Source organism: Apteryx mantelli, chromosome 3 (genome assembly GCF_036417845.1).
Source record: "Apteryx mantelli isolate bAptMan1 chromosome 3, bAptMan1.hap1, whole genome shotgun sequence".
Classification (NCBI taxonomy): domain Eukaryota; kingdom Metazoa; phylum Chordata; class Aves; order Apterygiformes; family Apterygidae; genus Apteryx; species Apteryx mantelli.
In genome coordinates this window covers 15,341,665-15,363,539 of record NC_089980.1, presented here as the reverse complement: position 1 = coordinate 15,363,539, position 21,875 = coordinate 15,341,665, and positions in this window count along the sequence as shown.

The window sequence follows — 21,875 nt, the reverse complement described above, 5'->3', positions numbered from 1 at the left end:
GTTTATAAGTAATGCTGGTGGGCAGAAGAATACATAGAGAAAGCTGGCATGGTAGGATAATGAAAGCGCATACACATAGACATACAGAAGCCAACATGGGCTTTCGTACGCAGGTATGCAGAACTTCCGAGGGATACATCAGCAGTCTCTGCAGATAGCAATGGGTAGAAGAGCAATATGCAGGATTATTTCCTATGTAGCCTTTAGATTTTCATACAGACACTTCTAAAGAGCTGTTTTGATCACTGTATGTACACCGATCCACATGGATTATTAGAGTACATTACTGCTCAAAAGTCTCTCAACTTCTCTCCGCCTTAGGTAGTAAGTTTCTCAGGGGATTATGACTTTTTTTTTTTTTTCTTTTAAAGAAGTTAGCATGGTGGAACAGTGATCATGACTGGGGCTCCTGAGTGCTATAACAGCTATTATTGTCTTGGGGTAACAGCTAGAGCTCAGAGAGAGAGAGAACCTCAACCCTAGCATGTGGTAGTCGCAACATCCCCTTAAACAATGCATTCCCCACCATGGCAACTTTGCAGTCTGTAATATAATAATATTTAAAAAGCCATTTTTAGCTGCCTTTCTTTGCTTTTGTATCCCCAAATAGTTTTTACTGATCAGCAGAATGCCCCAAAATAGTATCTCAGTCTTTTTGTGTGCAGTAAACTCTCCCCTTCTGTCTTCCAGTGACCCTGTAGATCAGATGTTAAAAACTAGAGTTCTGAGTTTTCTGCAGAAAATGTGTTTCTGAGCAGAAGGTTCTTTGCACATCTGAAATTCAGTGCCAGATGGAGAAATGAAGTTGTGATCACACAAAATAGTGCCCTTGCTTAACCTGCTAGAGCAGGACGATTAACCTTGTTCTGTTTGTGGTCAGTGGCCTGAGCTGTGCAGTGCTATATTCAAATAGCTCTACAATTAACACCAAAATATGCTCCTCCCAATTTAGGAGGAGGAGGTTTGTTTGTTTGTGTGTGGGGGGGTTGTTTTGTTTTGTTTTTAGGGTTTGTTTGTTTTAAAAAAAGCTTTCCTGATTTGTAGTTCCAGTGTACTACTTAAGTAGTGGTACCCTCAAAGAGTTCCTCCCAGGAAGTGCTTTCCTTATCCAACAGTCTCTTAGCTTTCCACGTCAAATCTCAGCCATGTGCATTTGGATGGCTGGGTTTAGATGTCTGCCTAGAGTTCTTCTACAGTGACAATCTCCACGTCGTTTTTTGTCACAAATCACTTTTCCAAGACTATTGAGGATATCTGCATTTATTTACTCTAGCTATTGCAATTTATATGCAATTGCTTTTCACTTTTTTGACAGTGGATATTGTTAGCTACTTCTGCTGTGTGTGTTTTTTTCTTTTTCTGTCATTCACAGAAGTTTTTAATTTACTATATATTTTCAAGGCACCAGAGTCTAATTATCTTGAAATTCCATACTTTTTTTTTAATTTCTACCCATTCTCAGTTAACTTTTCCTGCAAAGCAAGAGGAGGAAATTCAGAACTTCAGAACTTTAAACAAGTTTTCTCAATTATAATGGTTACTTCGAACACTTTCAGGAATAAGCTAATGGATTAAAGCCATATGTGTGCGTCAGTGTATATGGACATGTGTGTGTGTGTGTGTATGAACAGTAGGAATTTCCCCACTGAACTAAATCATTTTTAAGGTAAGGTGTATTTTATGGGTAAACAGCTTTTCTTCATTTTGCGCTTTGTATCATTTCTAGGATACTACCCAACTCAAGCTCAGTTGCAGGCATATTTGTGTGTATTTGTATGAGTATCTGAAGGATCATCAATGACACTACTGGATTAAAAATGCTCTGAATGAATCGCTTGTGTGTGTAGTGTTGTGTATGTGTTTTGTGTGTGTGTGTTTGTTTGTTTTCGTAAATAATTACAACATGCTGTATTATTTTCTGCTGTGTGTGTTGGGCTCACAGTATTGTAATTACAAAGGTGCCTGTGCAGTCCGCGTTGTTATTACTTGATTAAAGAAAAAACAACCTCTACACAAGTGAAGTATCTTGAACACCACCAAAAGAACAACCAGGCAGAATCTCTGTTCTGCATCTACCTTAGTGAATCTAGATAGTGCAGCAATATAACAAATAATCGTGTAGTGTTCGAGACCTCTACAACCTCAAATCATAACTCACAATTTATTTGCTTTTCTTACTGTAAATCAAATCTTTAATGTTTGAATATATTTATGGCATTTAATTTCCTTTTCTCTTTCAGTAGAGCTGCAGGAAAAAAAGTCAACAATTTTGGTGCTTTGCCTTCACCTTTCTTTTCATTTTAATCTATGCTGTAGCACACACACATGTGTGGAGGTATGTAAAGAAAATCATTGCATTCTTATTCTTTCATCCATCCATCTTCTTATTTTTCTTTTCCTTTGTTAGTTCCATCCACCAGTTTTCATCCTCTTCTCCCATCATCTTTTATTGTCTATGTCCATATTATTCTCTTTATTTTAATTTCTGCTTCTTGGTCTCTCTACCTCCCCCCTGCCTCTTCTTTCTCTTCACAATACCATATTCCTAGAGGTGAAAGACTGAAACGCTAAACCAATGTGCCATTTCATTCCTTGATTTTATGAATCTCTTAATTTTGTGCTCTGAGTGCAGGTGCTGTTTTCTGATGAGGTGAAGAACTGGTACAGGGATACACAGTTAGCAGTGATTAATATCCAGTGAAAAATAAAATGGGAGAGAGTTGAAAATGCAAATAATGAGAGGGATCACAAAACCAGGGAATGAAGGGGCCCATTGATTTTAGTATATCACCCTTTTGCTTTCAAATCCTCAGGTTTTAAATCCTAGTTCAGACTGCAGGCAAAAGTGGATTTGATCTCATCCTATTCCCATTAGTCCCTATATTATAACCGTGCTGCAGTGAGGTGTGAGTGAGGATTTTTGTTCATGACAGTTCAAGAACCAGGATAACATGGCCGTTGGAGGCTGGGAGGTATAGAGAAAGCTTATGTAGCCTCTGCCAACGTGCAGCAAAATCCTAGCTTGCTGAATTACGTGGGACTTCTGGTGTCGGTTGGGCTGGATTTCTCTCCTCATTGTATCTGTCCTGACTCCAGTTCCCAGCTTCCGTGAACCCTGCATTCCCCTACCTGTGGTTTACCATATTTAAAGAAAGTTGGTTATACTCCACTGTTGTTCTTATTTTTGTTGCCAGGATTCTGCTCAGTCTAAGAATGCAGACTAATAGGAATTACTGATGAGTCCATAGAACATTTATCTGTAGTAACTTCCTACACCTTGGACAGTTCACTGTTTCATGTATGTTGATCATTGGTAACATTTCCGATCAAGGAATAAAGGCAAAAGTATCTTAATGCCATGTTTCACTTCATTGGTTGTGCCATTTGCATTTTCATGTGTACACAGTTTCAAACGTAGAATCAAATCAGATTAAAGTCTAGCTCTTGGGTTATTTCAGTCATTTCAAAATAGGAACAAAATAGTAAAACAGTAGTGAAGAAAACATAGTAAAATAGCAAATGAAACCTCTTGTTACTCTCCCTTACGTTTGTCATCTCAATTAGAATTTAAGCTGAATGTTAGCAAGGGCAGTGGAAGTCTAAAACCCATGATGAAAGAATAGTGGTGTTTCCACAGACAAAAAAAAGCTGCACAATATTAACTGCATTGTTTATTTTTTGTTGCATCGATAACTTTCTAAAAATTCCCTTTCCTTGGCTCTATAATGTCACATTTTAAAATATTCAGGTTGGTTTCGTTGTTCTTTACATAAAAAATTAATGACCTCGAAAGTATTACCATGTTTATTTTAAAGAAACTATTTTCTACATTTTAATTAAAAGTTGTAATTCACCATCTTTTGACCAAGTTATCTTAAATCTTAATCTTATTGGTAATGGGTATTGGGCCAGATTCAGAGAGAAATACAATCCTTACTTAATACAAACAGTAAAAATATCAGCATTTCTAGAGATATGGTTCAGTTCAATTCATGTGCTGTACTAACTCTGCCTTTTTAATTAGAAATATTCTCCTACTTATGCAAGAATACTGGGGAAAAAAGGGCATTGTCTTCCTCATTATGTATTCCATGTGAATCACAAATGGACAAAAACAGGCATAATATGATGACTGTTTTGTTATTAAAGCACTTTAATAAGGTTAATGCTTCCATATGAATAGTTTTCAAAATAAGTTTTCATAGTTTTGAAGGTATGCTCTGGTCTAGTATAGTAATAAAGAATTTCCCTGTGGGGAAATAGTCAACCTTTTAAATCTGGCTTGCAGAGTTCTTCTTTATTTTCCATTTATAAAGAGCCAACCCAATGTACAGTTCAAGATGCTTTGCAAAAGTAATTCTCCTTATATTCTGGTTAAAAGCTGTCTTATTGTGCTGTATCCTAGAAAAAATACTGACATTAAATGCAAAACAATGAGTGAAGAGTAAAAATAAAATATAGACCGTGAAGTACAGCTTATGCTTTGTTAAAATGTAGACCTGAGCAAATTTTTTTTCTGCTATGACTTTTCATAAAGGAGACCTGAAGCTGCACTGTAAGTAGCTAGATATCTAGAAAGAAAAGAAAGAAAATTGTACTGACTGCATGCAAAACTGCAGCAAGTAGGTCCTTATCTATATGCATTACTTTGATTTCAAATTATTTTTAGCATGGCTTTTATTGTACTCATTGTTACATACATAAATCTTTAAAGTAATACGTTTTGTAAGAAATGGTCATAAAAATTTACAGCCAGTAACTTTTCCCCTGTCCCTTACAATGATATTCTACTAAAACCATTAAATGGTTCTCATTAATGCCCTTTAAATGATTGTGTAATGACCCACAATCGCTTGTAAGTGAACAACCATTAAAGAATTACCAGTTCTTAGCATGCTTTTAAGTACAGTTTAAATACATGGGAGGTAACGTATAATATATTAGAAAAAGTATTAAATTTGAAATTGTAAAAACACGATCACTACAAAAGAATGAGTAGGTGTGGAGCCCTCCCCTGCACTGACCATAGCCCTTAGAGAACACAGGCTGTTAGTGTTTCTCGGTGCACGTATCCTTTCTGCAGAAATGCATCTGTATTCTTTTTTTTTCCCCTAGAATTTTTTTTTATGAGCTTGATATTGAACTGATCTATAAAGAGTAAAATGACAACAAAAGGATGATTTCCATACAAATGTGGTGAGAGCAAAATCCTGGGCATGCCTGCTGACGGCTGTTATTGGGAAGTCTGACCAACCTGGCACATTAAAAGGGCGGCTTTGCTCTTGGGTAGTGCAAAAACTTGAAGACAAAAACAGAAAACCTAATGTGATTTTTTTTTTTTTTTTTTTTTAAATATGAGAAGAGCACAGATGACCTTGAAAAATCTGAGGCATTTTCATCTATCTGGATGTGTAGAAATATGAGTGATTGGAAAGGTATTTTTAATGAAGAGCATTAATTTAAGGGGGGGGAGGTGAGTTTAGACAATTTGAAGCTCCTCTGTGATGACAGTTTGACCTGTTGCAGGGATCCTGGCTGTGGCACTTCACGGTACCAGCATGAGGGAGCTGCAGTGGTGCCTCTACAGGTTGACAGGGGTATTTTAAAAATGTACTATTCTCCATAATAATGGTGTATACCAAAAGCTATATTACCTTTCACCATTTTTTTTTAATGGCCTTTTAGGTTTGCAGAAATGTGTGGAAAGTCCACGCCCAATGTCTATACTCTTTCCAAGGTCTGTTGGTTGCATGGAAAAGCAACATTTGTCCAGATTTTCAAATCCTCAGTGACCGGACCCCTGAATATATTGAGAACACGCTGGCAAAGCACATGCTGCCCGGTGTGGGGCATTTCAACCAGGCCTGCCATTGCCTGATATCTTACCAAATTTCTTTTTTTCCCACAAAGCCTTAATGTGAGCTCTCAGAAGCTGGATCGCTGTTCTGAACGTACCTTTGTGCTTTCTCTAAAAACCCTCCCTTCTTGTGCTGACCTACAGTTGTTTGTTACACTTCTTATAGAAATAAGAGAATGAAAAGACCTTCAGTTTATTTGCACTGCCATATGCGTATTGAAATTCCCACAGGGATAAGTTCTGTACCTGTCCCTTCCTCTTCCTCCCCGCTGCCGGGCGTTCTTTCTTAACTCCAGTTCTTGTACGGCAGAGGTAGGAAACTTAGAAATCCACCTAATGGTACTAATACATTTTCTACTTGCTAATTTCATCCTATTATGCCTACAATAACGATACTCTTTGTTCAGTCTCGTAACCTTAAAATTGTATCTGAGGAAAATGAATTTCTGATTCTCCAAAGCAAGATTATTAGGACGTGAAACCCTCATTACCTGATGTTTCAGCAGTTTTAGATCCTCCGTAAACTGGCCTTTGTCTGAAACACCGTGTGCAGATAGCTTTTGCAACCTTAATGCTTTGCTTCTGGGCAAATGGGCAAATATTACTTGGATTCTGAAGGCTTCAGAGTTGTGATGAAAAGAGTCATATAACACTGAAAAGTAAGTGTGTCAATTTTTCAGCTGAAAGCTGAATTTTCTTGACTTCATTCTTTGTTAGTAGTCTGGTTAGTCTGTTGTTGGCCTCAAATGCAGTTGATTTAATTCCAGATCGCTTGGATCCAAATCCAACAGGGATTTGAATCTAGAGCTCCAACATCCTAGCATCCTAACCACCAGGGCACAGAGTTTCAGAGAGTGCTCTCTCTTTCGGTCTTCCCTGAGAAAAATTCACTGGAACCAGTGTGTGAAATATTTCAATTCCGTGAAATTTCATTTAATCAAAATGTTCTAGCTGGTTATGCCCACTGCTGCAAGTGTCTGACCAGTAGTTTAAAAGACAGCAGGCAGCCTCAGATCATGTTAGACTTCTGGGAACGCTTGGGTACACAAATTTCAGTAGAAGCAACAAATGCTTCCTGTCATGTTAAGTTTGCTAAGAACTGGATCCCTTCTTCTCCTTACCACTCTAATATCCGTATTTGTCCTTGTGAGCCTAACTGTACCAGATATACTCACCAAGAAGGATGCCTTCTTAACATGTAAGACCAGTAGAGTTTCATAATATTGCTTTTATGCATGCTGCTTTGCACTTTTTAAAAAAATTTCCAAACTGAGTTAAACTCACTGGTCCTAATCTATGTCCTAATCCTTATCTTCATGGATCGGGATCCAGGTACACTGCAACCATATGTTTAGCCCATCTGTCAGTACAGGTGACTTGGATATTTTTGGAAGATCAATCTCAATGGCAGCTAGGTCTGATATGTTGTCTTTGTATCCTGTGTCAGAACAGCTGTTTGGTACACTATCAAATCAGTCCCAGGTAGGATGCTGACATGCAGTTGTCCCAGGAAGTTCTCAAAGAAAATGTTCTGTGCAAGGAACTTACTGTCAGAGCCAAAGCTGGACCACAGAACAGTCTGGAATGAAAATTATGCCAGTAAATCTTTAAATTCCTTTGCTTGCTTGGGGAAGCTGGCAGCGAAGACAGACAGTATGGGAATATATGGGCCTTGAAAGATATGCAGGCTCTGCAACCTTGGGTGATGAGCAAGTTCACCCCTGCTTTCTTGCATGTGAGGGCTCTTAGGATGGAGAGGGAATTGTTAAATAGTCAAGAGAGGATAAAACATGCCTGCATGAGAAATAGGATACATGGGGGATGGTGGGAGAGACATTGGGATATTGTTCCTGAAACAGGAGAAGGGAATTTTGGTGGGGCAAGGGCAGAGAAAAGTGTATATGGCCAGAAAGCTCACGATACTACGACACACCACCTCGGACTTTCTGTCAAAATGCTTCACCTTGCTGGTTGTACATGCTAGTGCAGGAACAGTAAATGATTAGCGTAAAATGAAGCCATTCTCACCGAGTGGCATTTTCAGGCGCCAAATGACTAGCTGATGCAGTGGGCAATGGAAAACTAAGCTCACTAACATTAAGCAGTGGCTGAGCATGAAGCTGTATAGCTCTGTTTCCGATGGAAAACAGACATGGAGTGTGCCTAGGTAGCCTGTATCTGACAGTTCTGGATTGCGGCCTGAATACTGGGGCTAGTAGCAGTACTCTGGTGCCAGGACCTGGACAGCAGGATTTTTAATGGCAATCCATGGGCAAGACCCTGGCTTTAAATCTTGTTGAAGATATGAGCAAACACTGCATCTGTGGCGTTGTATCCTGGACCAACAGGAGGCCATCCTTTATGGCTGGTCAAATGTTATTTAAGACAAAGTGAAACCAAGCCATGACTTTGCACAATCCTTTCATTAGATAATATTTCAGTCAAGATATTAAGTGATGGTTCTCAGATTTTCATGATTTGGGGCACTCTGTATTTGCCCTTCCATCCTTTTTGAAATAGTAAATTAATCAGGAGTACTTCTTTATATGGCTTAAACTTTAAGTACACGTATTACTCGTTATTGCATATACAGGGCTACAAACAAGCAGTGAACTCTGGTTTGCAGAAGTATTTGGACACGTAAAGATGGAGATAAGCATCCTGATGGGATTTTCAGAAGCAACTAAATACACTAGGCATCCAGTAGGTGACTTTGATGCATAAATGCACATTAAAAAAACTCTCTCTTTAAGGTACAAGATGCTTTTATAAATCTAGCATTTTGATTATGTCTAAATAGTGTAAAGCATTTCTATGCAGTGTTATCTGAACTTGTTCTGAATGAACTCTCCTTGCTACCAGAAGCAACAAAGCTCTGTTAGCGTTTTGCTTAGCCTAAAGGTATGTTGTAGTACCATGTCCATACTATACTTGGCTCAGGATAACTTTTTCAGAGCTGTCTCTCTTCGATCTACGCGTGGCACTGTGTTGTATTATGTTGGTGTACCTCTGTGGCTATTTTAAAGTATTGACACTCTATTTCTGATGCAACCTGCTATTCATATTTCAAGGAAGAAAAGGGAAGTTAAAAAAAAAAAAAAGAAAAAAGGAAAAAAAAGAAAAAAGAAAAAAGCTATGCTTTTAGTCTGGAAATCACAGAATGGTTGAGGTTGGAAGGGACCTCTGCAGATCATCTAGTCCAACCCTCCTGTTCAAGCAGGGTCACCGAGAGCATGTTGCCCAGGTGGCTTTTGTATATCTCCAAGGAAAGAGACTCCACAAAATATCTGGATTTGGTGGGAATGCTGATTCTCTAAACTATATGTGTGTGTGTGTGTGTGTGTGTGTGTATATATATATGCATATACACACACACGTCTCTCTCTCTCTCATATATATATATATATATATATATATAATTTATATGATTAGATGACAGTGAATTGGTACCCAAAGGAAGAAAACTTTATTTGTTTAAATGTCTGTGATGAACATAGTTCTAGTATTTCAAAAGTCTATGTACTGCATGCTGAAAATAGGCTCTTTGCCAAGTGGGAATTGAAACGCATATACGTATTACACTATTTGCCTTAGAAGAAATTAATTTTCAGCCAGAAGCAGATAGGATTATTTAATATTTATCTTTAGCTGCAGGATGATGAATCCATTATTTTATACATTTATTTTGTTATTTTATATGTACTCTTCATCCAGATTTTCCTATAGGAGGTGCTGATATACTCGTGTACTACATCAAGGTTACAGAGTCTCCAGTTGGTACATTTCTACATCTAGTGCTGACTGGTGCTCACCAGTGGAAAACATGATTTTCCTTGCGATCAGGAAAAGTGTGCCAAGGTTTATCCCAGGCATGTGCATGAGTCTGAGGAGCACAGGGATAAGTGGGAAGGGAAGCGATTCTCTTCCCCTGTTGCTTTCAATGTTATTAATGTTGGAAGTTAAAACATCCACAGCATTAAAATTAAGCAAAGAAAAGTGAACAATGTTGTATGTCAAAGTTGATTGATTTAGTACTATTGAGAGAGTGGACCAGAGTGTATAAAGTTACAGTATTGCAAAGTACCATGTAGATGAGAAGTGTTAAATATCAATGGAGCATTACTCTGCACTGTCAGCAAACTTTAGTATGACCACAGTGAGAGATGCTAAAATGTCATTTCATGGACCACATTATGTGCTGCTTACAATGAATATTTCGGCCATGGTTTATTACATTTTTGATAAATTGTAAGTTCTTGGACAAAAATTTGGTTAGCTTATCTCTAGTGTCATTTAAATATCTTTAAAGAACTGATTTAGCCCCAAAGATTTAATCATTCGGCAGCACTCTGTGGCCATGTGGTACTAACTTAAATTACTGTAGCAATGGACAGCTCTCCTCCTGATAGTTAAAAGCGGTTTATAAAGAATGTTATGTAACAACTAACAATTTAATGCTTTGTGAGTTTCAGGGCAAACTGATTAAATAAAGCAAATTTGTAGGGTTAGGGAAGAGGCTTCACCATAGGAAGAGAGCAACCGTTCGGAATTGTATGTGTTCGTTCAGACACACAGCATAATTAAATTTAACACCAACATTTATGCTAACAAGAAAATTTCAGAATTAATTCTAAACCTGCCTTGCCCCACTATCACAAAATATGTTTTCAAGTAGCATAGGCTATTTCAACTGTAATACCAGAACAAAACCTGTTCACAACAAAGTTGATAGTACTAGAATTGCAATACTGTTGAAAAATGGAGAGGTTTTATAATTAAATTGCTTGAATATATTGTGCTCTGGTCTGCGAAGGAAGTCCAGCAAATGTGTCCTCTGGAGGAATTACTAGAAAACATAATGGAAGCTTGTGAAGAATTTTTCCTAGGAGTGAATTTGAAATATAAAGAGGAAGATGTGTGGGAGACTCTTGAATTTAGCACACTGATGCTTAGCTAAAGAGGAGGAAGATGTAATGCTTAAATTCAGCATAACCTAGCTTTTAACAGCACAAAGCAAACAAAGTAAGATAAGACCATGTTGTGGTATGGGGAGGGAGGGACTTGTGTGCTCTGAGAATTCATTCTTTGCTCTCAAGATTGTGTGATTTGGAAGACAATTTTGGGTTTTGTTTTTTTTTAAACCTTGCAGATTAACTTCATCATCCAGCTTCTGTATGTTCATCCAGGATAAAAGCTTTTATGTTTTCCCCGGGTCACAAAGTAATTCTGACTTTGTCTGTCTCAGTTCTGAACCCAGGGCTTTTTACATACTATAAGCAGCAGTGTAATGAGCAGCAGTGGCTAAAGTTTTAAAGAATAATGTGGGATATTTTTGGAGATTTTGCAGATCCTCTGCTCAGGAAGTTGCAGAAAACTATATTCTATTATGGATATTACCTTCATTTCCTGCTGGATTCCATGGAATTGAGTCTTGCACATTAGGGAATTCTGGTTTTCAGTTGTCTGAGCTATAGCCTGAGAGTTATCTCAAGTCGCTGCTGTTTTTCCAAGGCAAAACAGGATGCTGTTTCCTGTTAGACTGTGCCTGCTCCAAGGCAAGTTGCAGAAATGAATTGCTTCTCCAGGTTGTTCTGCATAGTTCTGGTGCCTCGGACACTAAACCTGTTATCTGAGCCATATATGAAGCTGGCTGTTGCCTTTGCCTTTTGGTGTGTTAATTTAGGTAGGTGGAGTTGGGTGGAAGTGCCAAGCTGCTGGGGTTATGTTAGGATTAGTATCGTGCATCACATTTTAATGTACCCAACATACGTGGGTCATGCTTTCCATGCCACATTGAAAAGATAATAACGAAACTGAGAAGCAAACTCGCAAGTCAGAGGGTTGCTTCATCAGACTTTTTTCACCCGACTTGTTTTTCAGCCCTACAACTGGATTTTAAGCAGAAAGGCAGAAAGAGCACTGAAAAAGTCAAATACTTAAAATTGCAAGTTTCAATAGTTAAAAGCTTCAGCATCGCTCACATAGTCATGTATAGTGTGTTTCGTTATCCATTCAAAATTAAGCTAATAATCATGGCTCTGGTAATGCTTTGAAATATGCAGCGCTCTGACAATTTACACGTTTTGCTATTACTGATATGTTCAGTTTCTAAAAATTGAATAGAATTATATATTGAATTTGGAGATCTCAAAAAAAAAAAAACTTTGCTGCAATTAAATTACTTGTTATGTGACTTTCATAGACAAATGTTACATCATCAACAGAGAGAGAGCGCATTTAACATTGCAGTTGTGGGGGGGGGAATCTTCATTTTATGATAAACCTGTGCGTGTGGTCAAAATAAAAGTAACTATGAATATTGCATGTTCCATATTTGTTTTAAAGAAAGTTTGCTGAAAGTTCAGGAGTTTCACTACAAACATAGGAATTGGGATAAATTTTACAAAATGGTAACTCTGTACACGATCATTTGTCCTAAATTAAATATTGAGAAATGAGAATAGGCTTAGTACATTTTTCTGGTTTTCTTAAAGTGTTTCAAGAGACTTTCTGATGGCAGTAAGTATGTATGTAGGGTGTCTCTGACAGTCTCTGCTTTTTACTCTTCAGCATAACATCCTGAGAGAAGGAAAGACGTTTTGCAGGATGCTGCTACCTGCTCCTAAGCCTGGTTTTGCAGCTATTTGGTTATTTCAAACTCAAAATAATCTTCTCATCACTCTATAACTGACACTGATCAGGGCCTTAAAAATAGTTAAGTAGACTTGCTTCTTAATATTGTCATTCTGGAGAAACAAACCCTGAGAGGGAGAGAGAAGTGTCATTTGAATGCACTTTTGGAGGAAAGGAGAGAGACTTTCTAAATAGTATGATGAAAAATCTTCCCCACCCCCCACCCCCCCAAAAAAAAAGACAAGGAAATGATGAAGGAGGAGAAACTGTTCGGTTGACATCTTACTGCAAAATCGGAGTCAATGTATTTTGACTAAGGTTGTAGAGGTAATTTTTAGTGTGCTAGCCAAATGAATAACTTCTATGTGATTGGCATGAAACGTTTCTCCTTTTTAATGCTGAAATGGAAAGGCAACAAAAACTGCATTTTAGAACAGCTCAAATGTTTTGTTCTACCCCAAATAAAATGATTGATTTAATTCTCAGGCTATCCCTTTTCTTACAGTTTAACTTGAACATATTCTGAAATAGAGTTTAAATATTTCATTATAAATGCATCAAAATTAAATGTGTTTTGGGTTTTTTTAGGTCCAGACCAAAAAAAAAAAAAAAAACTCCAGCCAAAAGTCTTAAAAAGTGTGAATGATTAAAATCAAATTCAGATCAGTTCATGTTGTGATGGAATTTTTTTTATACCTGTGAGGGCCTTAATTCTGAATTATCCTCACTGTAAATTCACTATGTTCATCATGATTGTGTGAGGTTAGTAACTTCCAGAGAAACAATTGTAAATACTGTATCAATTCTTTTTGACAATTTTATAAATCTTAAATAGTTGGAGCTTTGGTCTTTTAAAGTAGATGGTCAAAAGAAGTGCTCAGCTGAGTTTAATGGAAGGTGCTGCATGTGGAAGCAGACTTCCATATCAGATTCCCACTGAAATGTCACAAGTGTAGGGAAAAAACCCTCTAAGGCCAGCGTCTGGCAGGATTCAACTTTTCTGTATTGTATACCTTGGGTTTCAGCACTAATGTAAGGTGTCCCCTGCAAGCTTCTGCTCCCAGGTGTCCTCGGTATCCAGCCACTGGCATCTTGCGCTACCTTAGGTATTTATCCTTCTCAGTAAGACCCTTGAATCGGATAAAGCAGCCCTTTGCGCTGACTACGGGTAGTGACAAAATTGTGCATGTGTGTTTGTGTGTGCAATATTTATGCATACGCCAAGGAATAGCAACAGTCGGGAAGCAGCCCTCATTGGCAACAGTCAGGATTAGGCTGCCGGTGTTGATAATGATGTTTATTAATATAGAAGGATGAATTATTTTTACATGAATGCAACAATAGAACAAGTGACCTGTGCGCAGTCACTGTGTCTAGTAGTTGCAATTAATTTGTCTGTTTACCAGTAGTTTGGTAGCTCGTGCAGCATCCCTCGCTATTACGCCTGGACTTTTCTCCCTTGCCTACCGCCAGGGTTTCGCCGAATTCACCGAACTCGGCGTAATAACCCACTGATGGAGGATCTTAGCCAATATCAGCTGTGTAGTTCACTGCTGCATCAACCCCATGTCATTGCCAGAAAAAGAGTTTCCTGGCCCCTAACAATTAGGAAAGCATCCTGCCAAAAATATTTTAAATCTCTGTATTAATTCCTTCAGTATAGATGTCGGTCAGACCATGGTTTGAAACAGCTGCAAGTTGAAGTTTTCTATTTGGGGTTAGTGGAAATTTAGCTTAAAGCGCCTTCACACATGCAACATCTCATGTGCTTAAGTGAGTTTTTGCAGTTAATAGAGATCCATCTGACTGTAGCATCACCTCACCTGATACGAAACCTTGTGATGAGGTCGTCACAAATCTCCTTGATCTTATTATTTTATTATTTTTTATTTATTTTTTGCACCTACTTTAGGGGCTATTTTTCAGGAAGCTCTGGATTCTCCTGCTAGGAGCAGGTTGGGATCTAGAGCCAAAGGAAGGGCTAGATTTAAAAAACAAACTAAAAAAAATGCCTGGATTAAACATTGGTTATTGGGAATTAGCGTGCCCCCAAAATATGTGCTTTCCTCTAAAAGCAACTTGTTTCAGTCTAAGCTATACTTTCCTTTCTCCTTTTCTGCACGATGGACTCCTCCCCCCCATATTGTACAGCCACTCCGACTTAACCAGGTGTCAAATCCCAAATAAGGGATTTAGCAGATGAAAAAAGGAAGTGGGGAATTGTTGTTTTTAATACCTATGTGAGTGTAGTGTTGCTAAGTGGCTGAGAGTTGTGTCCTGATAAGACACTGTTTCCATATGAAATGCTGTCAGTGGCAAAGATAATACACACTGATTTGCTAAATATCATTAATGAGTTTCATTGCTGTATGTATTAAAGTTTGTAGTAAAATAGTGCCCAGTAAGCTTCGTGGTCGAGATGCCCATGGACTAAACGTTCCACCAGGATTAGCGCGCATGCATGGGGCAGCAGGAATTTTTCTTTAATTTGAGTAACTTTGCTGTTTGGATTTCTTGTAGCATGTTCTCCCTCTCCCCTTGAAACTTGGGCTCTTTTACAGTTGGATGAAATAATATGCAATTTTGCTTTTACTTGCCATTTGCTTAAGACCTTTGCAATGTGTTCATTCCTGTGCTGGCTGCTCCCTGGTGGTTTCTTCTCTCCTTTTAAAAAAAAGTGCGTTTTTCTGCCCCTTTGGGGGGTTTGTACAGTGTCATGGGCCAGGAGATGGGAAGTGGGGAGAGGGGAAGCATTAAGACAGTTTGGGGGAGTGGAGGGAGGTACCTTTCAACAGAATTAATTCCCAAGGCTTCATTGAACATGCTTAAAACTACAGCTACATGGAGTAATCCACTCCTTCCCTTTCCCCAAGAAAACCTAAAGAACGTGAAACACCTCGGTGTGGAAGTAGTGAGTTCTACTTAAGGTAATTGAGTCAAGCTGATCTTTCCCACTGTCTGTTGTATTTTTCTGGGGGACAAAAATAAGAGTGTTGTTAGAATATATCTGGGGGACAGTTGAGTGTATAATATTTGGGATTTACATAGTACAGCATAACTCTTACAATACAAACTTTATTGTTAGTATGCAGTACAACTTGATTCATGGTAATTAAAGCATGTCTGCAATAAAACCTAATCAGTGATATCCCTTTGTTAAACTGAAATGAAAAAAAAAAATTTTTTTTCCCCTGGAAAATTTCAGCTTTCGCACTTGTTCACAAATTGTCACCCTCGCTATATATTGGTTTTTGAGTTACGGCCTTGCAAGCAGGGAAATGCCTTTTTCTTGCCATGTGTGCATTAAATTGGTATATGAATATGGAGACTATAGTTAGCTAATTGCTCTACAGGATTTTCAGATGCTAGATGAATGCTTAAAGTGGAGGTAGTGACGACTTTTTTTTTTTTTTTCCTCCTCCCAAGTAGAATAGAAATGAAGATGCCTCAAAAGCGCTGGTCGCCGGCTGCTTTTTGGGATGCCGCAGAAGGAAGGCACTCATGCAGGGGCCAGCAGCCCGTCGGACGGTCCCGACGGCTCCCAGGCACCCGGAAACTCTTAATTGTGCAGGACTGGGACCGGATACCTGGGCTTGCCCTTTGTGCTGTAGTGCAGCAACATTTGCTCTACCTAATCAGAGCTGAGATCTGACAGAGCGGATTTAGCTTTCTCTAGTTTTTATGGTTAACTTAGAAACCTTATTCTGTTTCAGTGTTAGTAATTTTGTGGGGTTTTTTTTTCCTCCTGAATAATACACTTTCCTCTGTGAGTGTGATGTAATGCATATATGCTGTATATATGCTTGTCTTGCTTGATATTTTAATGGCTATGCAAGTAATCACTCAATACCTAGAAAGCCAAAACTGTGTTCAAAATTTTGAGGCACTTGATTTTTTAGGCGTTGCAGCCTGGCTCTGGAGGACTCAACTGAGGCCGAGTAAAAGCAAAGCCAGCGTTGAAAGAAGTGCATGTTATTGTATAAAATTTACTGCAAAGAGGAGTGATATGAATAGGAAATGTATACAGTAGCTTACTGCATGCTAGCAGGTCTTTTCTGGGCTCCTAAATGTTAACTGGATAGTAATGTAAGTTATTACACTCATTAAATTAGGCCACAAACAAGTCAACAATGATTCAGCAAAATGGTTTTGTTTGTATAGTGCGAGGAAGTCTGATAGATATCCAGTCAAACATTTATGGCTAAATGGATGAAGATTTTAACATTACAGCCTAATAAAAACCCCATACTGTGTGATTAAATAAGAGGGAAAGCAGTAAAAAAGAGAAAGCGTAATGACGGTAACATGTAGGTCAGTTACAATTTAATTGTCATTGCACTTCATTGCTAACATATCAATTCTCTGCTGCTTAGCTGAGCAGAAAACAACAACTTAACACGTAGAGCGGGCCCACGGACCGCTCGTCAAGCCCCCACTTGCATCACCTGCTTTTGACTACTTCCTTAGCAGCCGCGTGAAGTCTTCCTGCTTTAATAGGATAATCTTGCTGGAAGCTCCCGCTGACTGTGTCCTCCCCGTGCTCAATGCATCAGTGATCAGTAAATTTACTTTGCGCTCTCCGTAGATGCTAAAATTAGGTTGTTTGCATTGCAACTTCCAACGCTCCTGCAACAAGAAACACCTGCTTGCAGATTTATATTGTTTTGTTTAATGGTTTAAAATAAAGATAGCTTTACAGTGGCAATACCCTGATGTACTATATTGGAAGAGCACAATGGCTGATCATTTTTCTTACTTATCCAATTTATACTATGGCTCCTTGCCATATAAGGTATAGCTTCATTAACATTAATTGCAGCTTTAGAAACACCGTGGAAGTATTTATTCCTGCCAACTTTTCCACCAGTTTATATTTCCAGTGGCACTAAGTAAAGCTACATGGGCAAAAAAATCTGTGTATTTTTTTTTTATTTTAATCTGGATAATTCAGAGAGATCTCAAAGGGACACTGGCTTTGGCACCTTTTAAAAATGTTAGCTCTAAAGAATTGTCTGTCTAGCACACTTATGCTGATCTATAGTAAAGACTTAACAGAGTACATAACCGAACTATTAATTCAGGTGCCTAAGGTGACATTTTTTATCCAACTCTGCAGAGCCTATTTTATATACAGTAGAATGCAGTTCCCATTTAAAAAAAAACAACAAAAAAAGTGTGTGTGGGGGGGGGGGAGCAGCCTGGCAACAGCTAGAGAACTTCAGGAGAGAGGCTGAAAAAAATCTATTCTAAACCCTGTTTTCCCACAAAATTGTTGCAGAGCAAATTCGCTAAAAAGCATCAAATCCAAAAACTGGGAATATTGCTAACTCCTTTTCCCCCTCAAAGTTAACGGGGAGCTTTTGTGACAAATGTGGAAAGACTGTCCAGCAAAGACAGCCAGTGCTTTTTGTGGGATGTAAGGGTTAGCTGAGCACGATGCCCTTGTGTTAGAACAAGGGAACTGGGGTGCGCTGGAGATGGTGCAAGGAAATGGATATGCCTTTGGACGTGAAATATAATTAACATTGAGCCATCGCTGGCCTACATGCTCAGACTTTAAGCTGTGTACCTGTTTCCTGATTCTCCAGAATTCACGCTAATTTTGTGTTCGGGGTGGACCGAAACATCGCTGTGGGTAGGTATCGCTGGCCTTCCCAGACTCTCAAGGCAGTGTTAGTCTAAAGGTGCTGGTGGTAGGATAAAGTGTTGTAGCTACTGTGTACTGAGCTCCTGTTCACTACAAATCTCCAAAATCTTTCTAGTTCTCTATGAATTAAGATGGTTGAAAAACAAATTTGATAGACTGAGTCCTGAAGACTAAGGGCATATTAATTTGATGCCAGCACAAGGAACTTGTGCATTCCTGTACTGTAGCTGTCACTGAAGTTGAAAAATCATTTTCCCTTCTGCTGTTGCATGTACTAAACTTCAGAAGCTCAATATGTTTCACATAATTGTGGGTCCTGCAAATTGTGACAGCTTCTAGCCAGTTTCAGACCCACTAGCCTCTCAGTCAGGTTTTTTTTTAATATAGAGAAAAATGAGTAGGATCCTTGCTAGTCTTTCTGGCTCTGAAGGAAAAAAGCTCATCTGTGCTGATGCCACTTCGGCCAAGTGCTGAGATAGAGAGTGAAGGAGTGGAGGGAAATTTATTGCACCGCATGTCCCTGCTGATTAATAAAGACCAGCGAGTGGCGAGCTCCTCGTATACCTGCAGAATGGTGCTCTCGGAAGGGGATTTTTCCAGACCTTCTGACACTTCTGTGCAAGCCCAAGAAACTATTGTAAGGCTTTTGTGGACTTCTGTTCTTTCTCACTTGTCCTTACTGGCAAGTTTATTGAATTACATCTGATCCTTTCAGTTGTGCTGTAGAACTGAACGTGGCATTGAAATGGCACTTCTAGCTTTAACTGCTGACCTACAAACTTTATCTAGCTTGGCTAGCAGTTGTAAGAAAGCTCATGAGAGCTCAGGCTTCGGTGTCAATAATAGGATTGTTTGTGCTCTTGGTCGTGTGGCCAGTTTATAGTGAAACTTGTGTTTCCAGGGCTTTGCCAGATTAGCTAGCTCTGCTCTGATTGCAGTTTGGGCATACTCAAACTATGAAACAAGCCCTAATTAAAATAATTTAGGATTCACTGATTTATCATTTTTGTAATTTTGTTGTTGTTGTTGTTGTTTTTCCTGTTCTCAACAGCAGTCAGTTTCAAATGTGGGGATTTAATGTGTCTAATTCCACGTATGGTGGTTTCATTCAGTATGCAATAGTTCATGTGGTACAACTCTAACGGTTATACACATGCAAATTCGGATATAAGAAGCCATGAACAAACATAGGCATTTGAATACTAAACGCTGTCTGTTTTTCAGAAAATGTGCCTTTCTGTTTTAAAGCAAAACCAAACAAAAACAAGCAGGCTTTTCCTAAAGAAAATCTCTCAAGTATCATAGAGTTGCAGAAGCTAAGAGTACCAAAACATATATCGGGCCATTAGTGCAGAGGTATCTTTTATAGTTTTCTTTCGTTGTTGTCCTAAATATTTTATCTTATCTACTTGAACCTGTCTAGAAATGCTACCTGAATAAGGTCTGAATTTTGAAAATGAAAAGAGATTAAGAATGTAGGTTTAGGGCTTATTTCAAAATTCATAAGAGTCAGCGGACATCTTTCCAATAAGTTAAAAGGCTATTAAATCAGCTTATGTTCCAGGAGGACATGACTGAAAGATAGACCACAGTGAGAAATTTGTACTGAGGATATTTTCCTACCTCTTACACGTTGCTTGTTTGAGTAGGTGCAAGTTGACAGTTTTTTGTTGGACTTCTCAAGTATTAATTTCTTTGGGCCATCTTTTGGCAGCTGCAGGTTTCTGTAGGATGGCAAATGGCACATCAGACATACTTCGCACTCCTACCTATTATAGTTGTAGTCCTCGGCCACTTGGGAGCCCTGGGACTGATTCCTCTGGACACGTCATCTCCCCCAAAAGAGGGTTATGGTCCCTTTGCACTAGCCTTTAAGAGCAGGATCAGCTTTCATAGGTAATAGGCCTCTCCCTGTGAAATAATTTAATAGCAAGTGTACTCCTCTATGCACCTGAGAACTCCAGGAGGTTTTCTGCCTTCCAGCAGCCGAATGTCTCCTATAGCTCCCCATGGTGCAATATGTCTCCGCAATCCACACCCTCTCGCAGCATGACCAGCACCTAATAGGCACCATAGAGCCCCATTGAAATAGCATGTATTAGCGGCTTTAGAGCAAACTGCTTGCAAAAATCAGCCTAGATAAAATACCCAGATGTTTATGGTCAAAAGGTGTATTGGGAGCCAGTGAGGCAGCAAAGGCCTATTTTGAGTATGTTTCAAGGCTTAACAAGATTAACGTCTGCATGTGCAAGTCTGTAAGGGACCAATTGAATATTGCTCTTTCCATACTTTTTTTTTTTCCCCCGCTAGTTAAAAGATGAGTTTTGATTTCTTCTCAGTAATGCAAAACAAATGCAGTTTGGACTCCACTTTGCTATGCTGCTGACTGCATCTGACACGGGATTAAATGTTAGAAGAAAGGTAGATTTGGTTTTCTTTCTGGAACGCAGCACAACTACAACACAACTGTTCTCCAAATACAACAGTTTAAGATCTACCAGTTTTAGGCTCTATACATAATTTTCTCTAGTTTCTTAACAGTGTTATTCTAGTGATCTGGTACAAGCCTACTGCCTAGTTATACAGTGACTGTAATTAGGCATCCAAAGAAAATTCAGCAACAGCAAAAGAATTTTCACATTTTTTTCCCCTGAGCTTTCATTACTAGGAGAGTACTTGGCCTATACAGATGAAAAAAGGGAGAGAGATGTGGTTTGCTAGAAAACATGTAAGGATTGAGGGCAACTGCCCAGCTCTACAGTGGTGTGGCGAGTTCTGCTTTCTCAGAAGTCCTCTCTTCATCTGATCACCAAATAGCACCCCTTAACAGTTTTACTCCCTTCAAGAGTCAGATTTCATCCGTTTTCTCACCCAGTGAAAAAATGGGTAGCACGATCTTTTGGCTTTGGGAGCAGTAAAGGGTGAGTTGTGTGGAAGTAAAGGACTGTTTCCCCTCACTAAAAAGGTTCATCCTAATGTTTAGGTTTTCTTAGGTTGGTGACTTGGATTCCTGGAGCAAAATAAATTTTTTTTTTTTCTAAGCAGCTGGCAATATTTTCTGTGCTTTGTAATATTATCTCCAAAGTAAAGGAATGCCTAGTGTGGTCAAAAACATTTTTATATCCAGCACCATAGAGCACTCTATGGGTGGTACACTGTGTACAGGTGTGTTTTCCTTGTGGTACCTTGTGCTTTTTCTGGGAAGAGAGATGGGTCCTGCATTTACCACCTGGTTTGCCAGTAGGGCATGCACTTCTTTAACAGTCATGGTTGGTAGTATTCCCTATCTTTTTGACATAATTTTAGGTGGCTTATTAGACTTATGATTGATGACAGACAAAAGAGGATGTACAGCTACTCGCTGACATTCATGCCTGCCTTTTAAATATCGTACTATATGGCTTCAAATCTCGATTTTACACTCAAGTGCTCTAAGCCCCACATTAGCGCATCTCTTCCCCCTCCAAATTAATGTATTCCTTTAAATGCGCTAATATTTCAGTGTTGTTGGGTTTTTAAAACGAATTCTGTGAGATTTGCCCTTTTCTTTTCTCCTCTTGCATTGCTTGCTTCTCGGTAAAACATTAATGACCGCTAAAACTAAATTGTAAATATTCTCCTTGCCATTATGCTGGACCCCAGCTATTTCGTTATTTCTCCTCCTTATTAAATTATGTTTACCTGAATACATCAGGTTCATTTCACCTAGGCAGGATGTCCCATTAAGCATGACAAGTA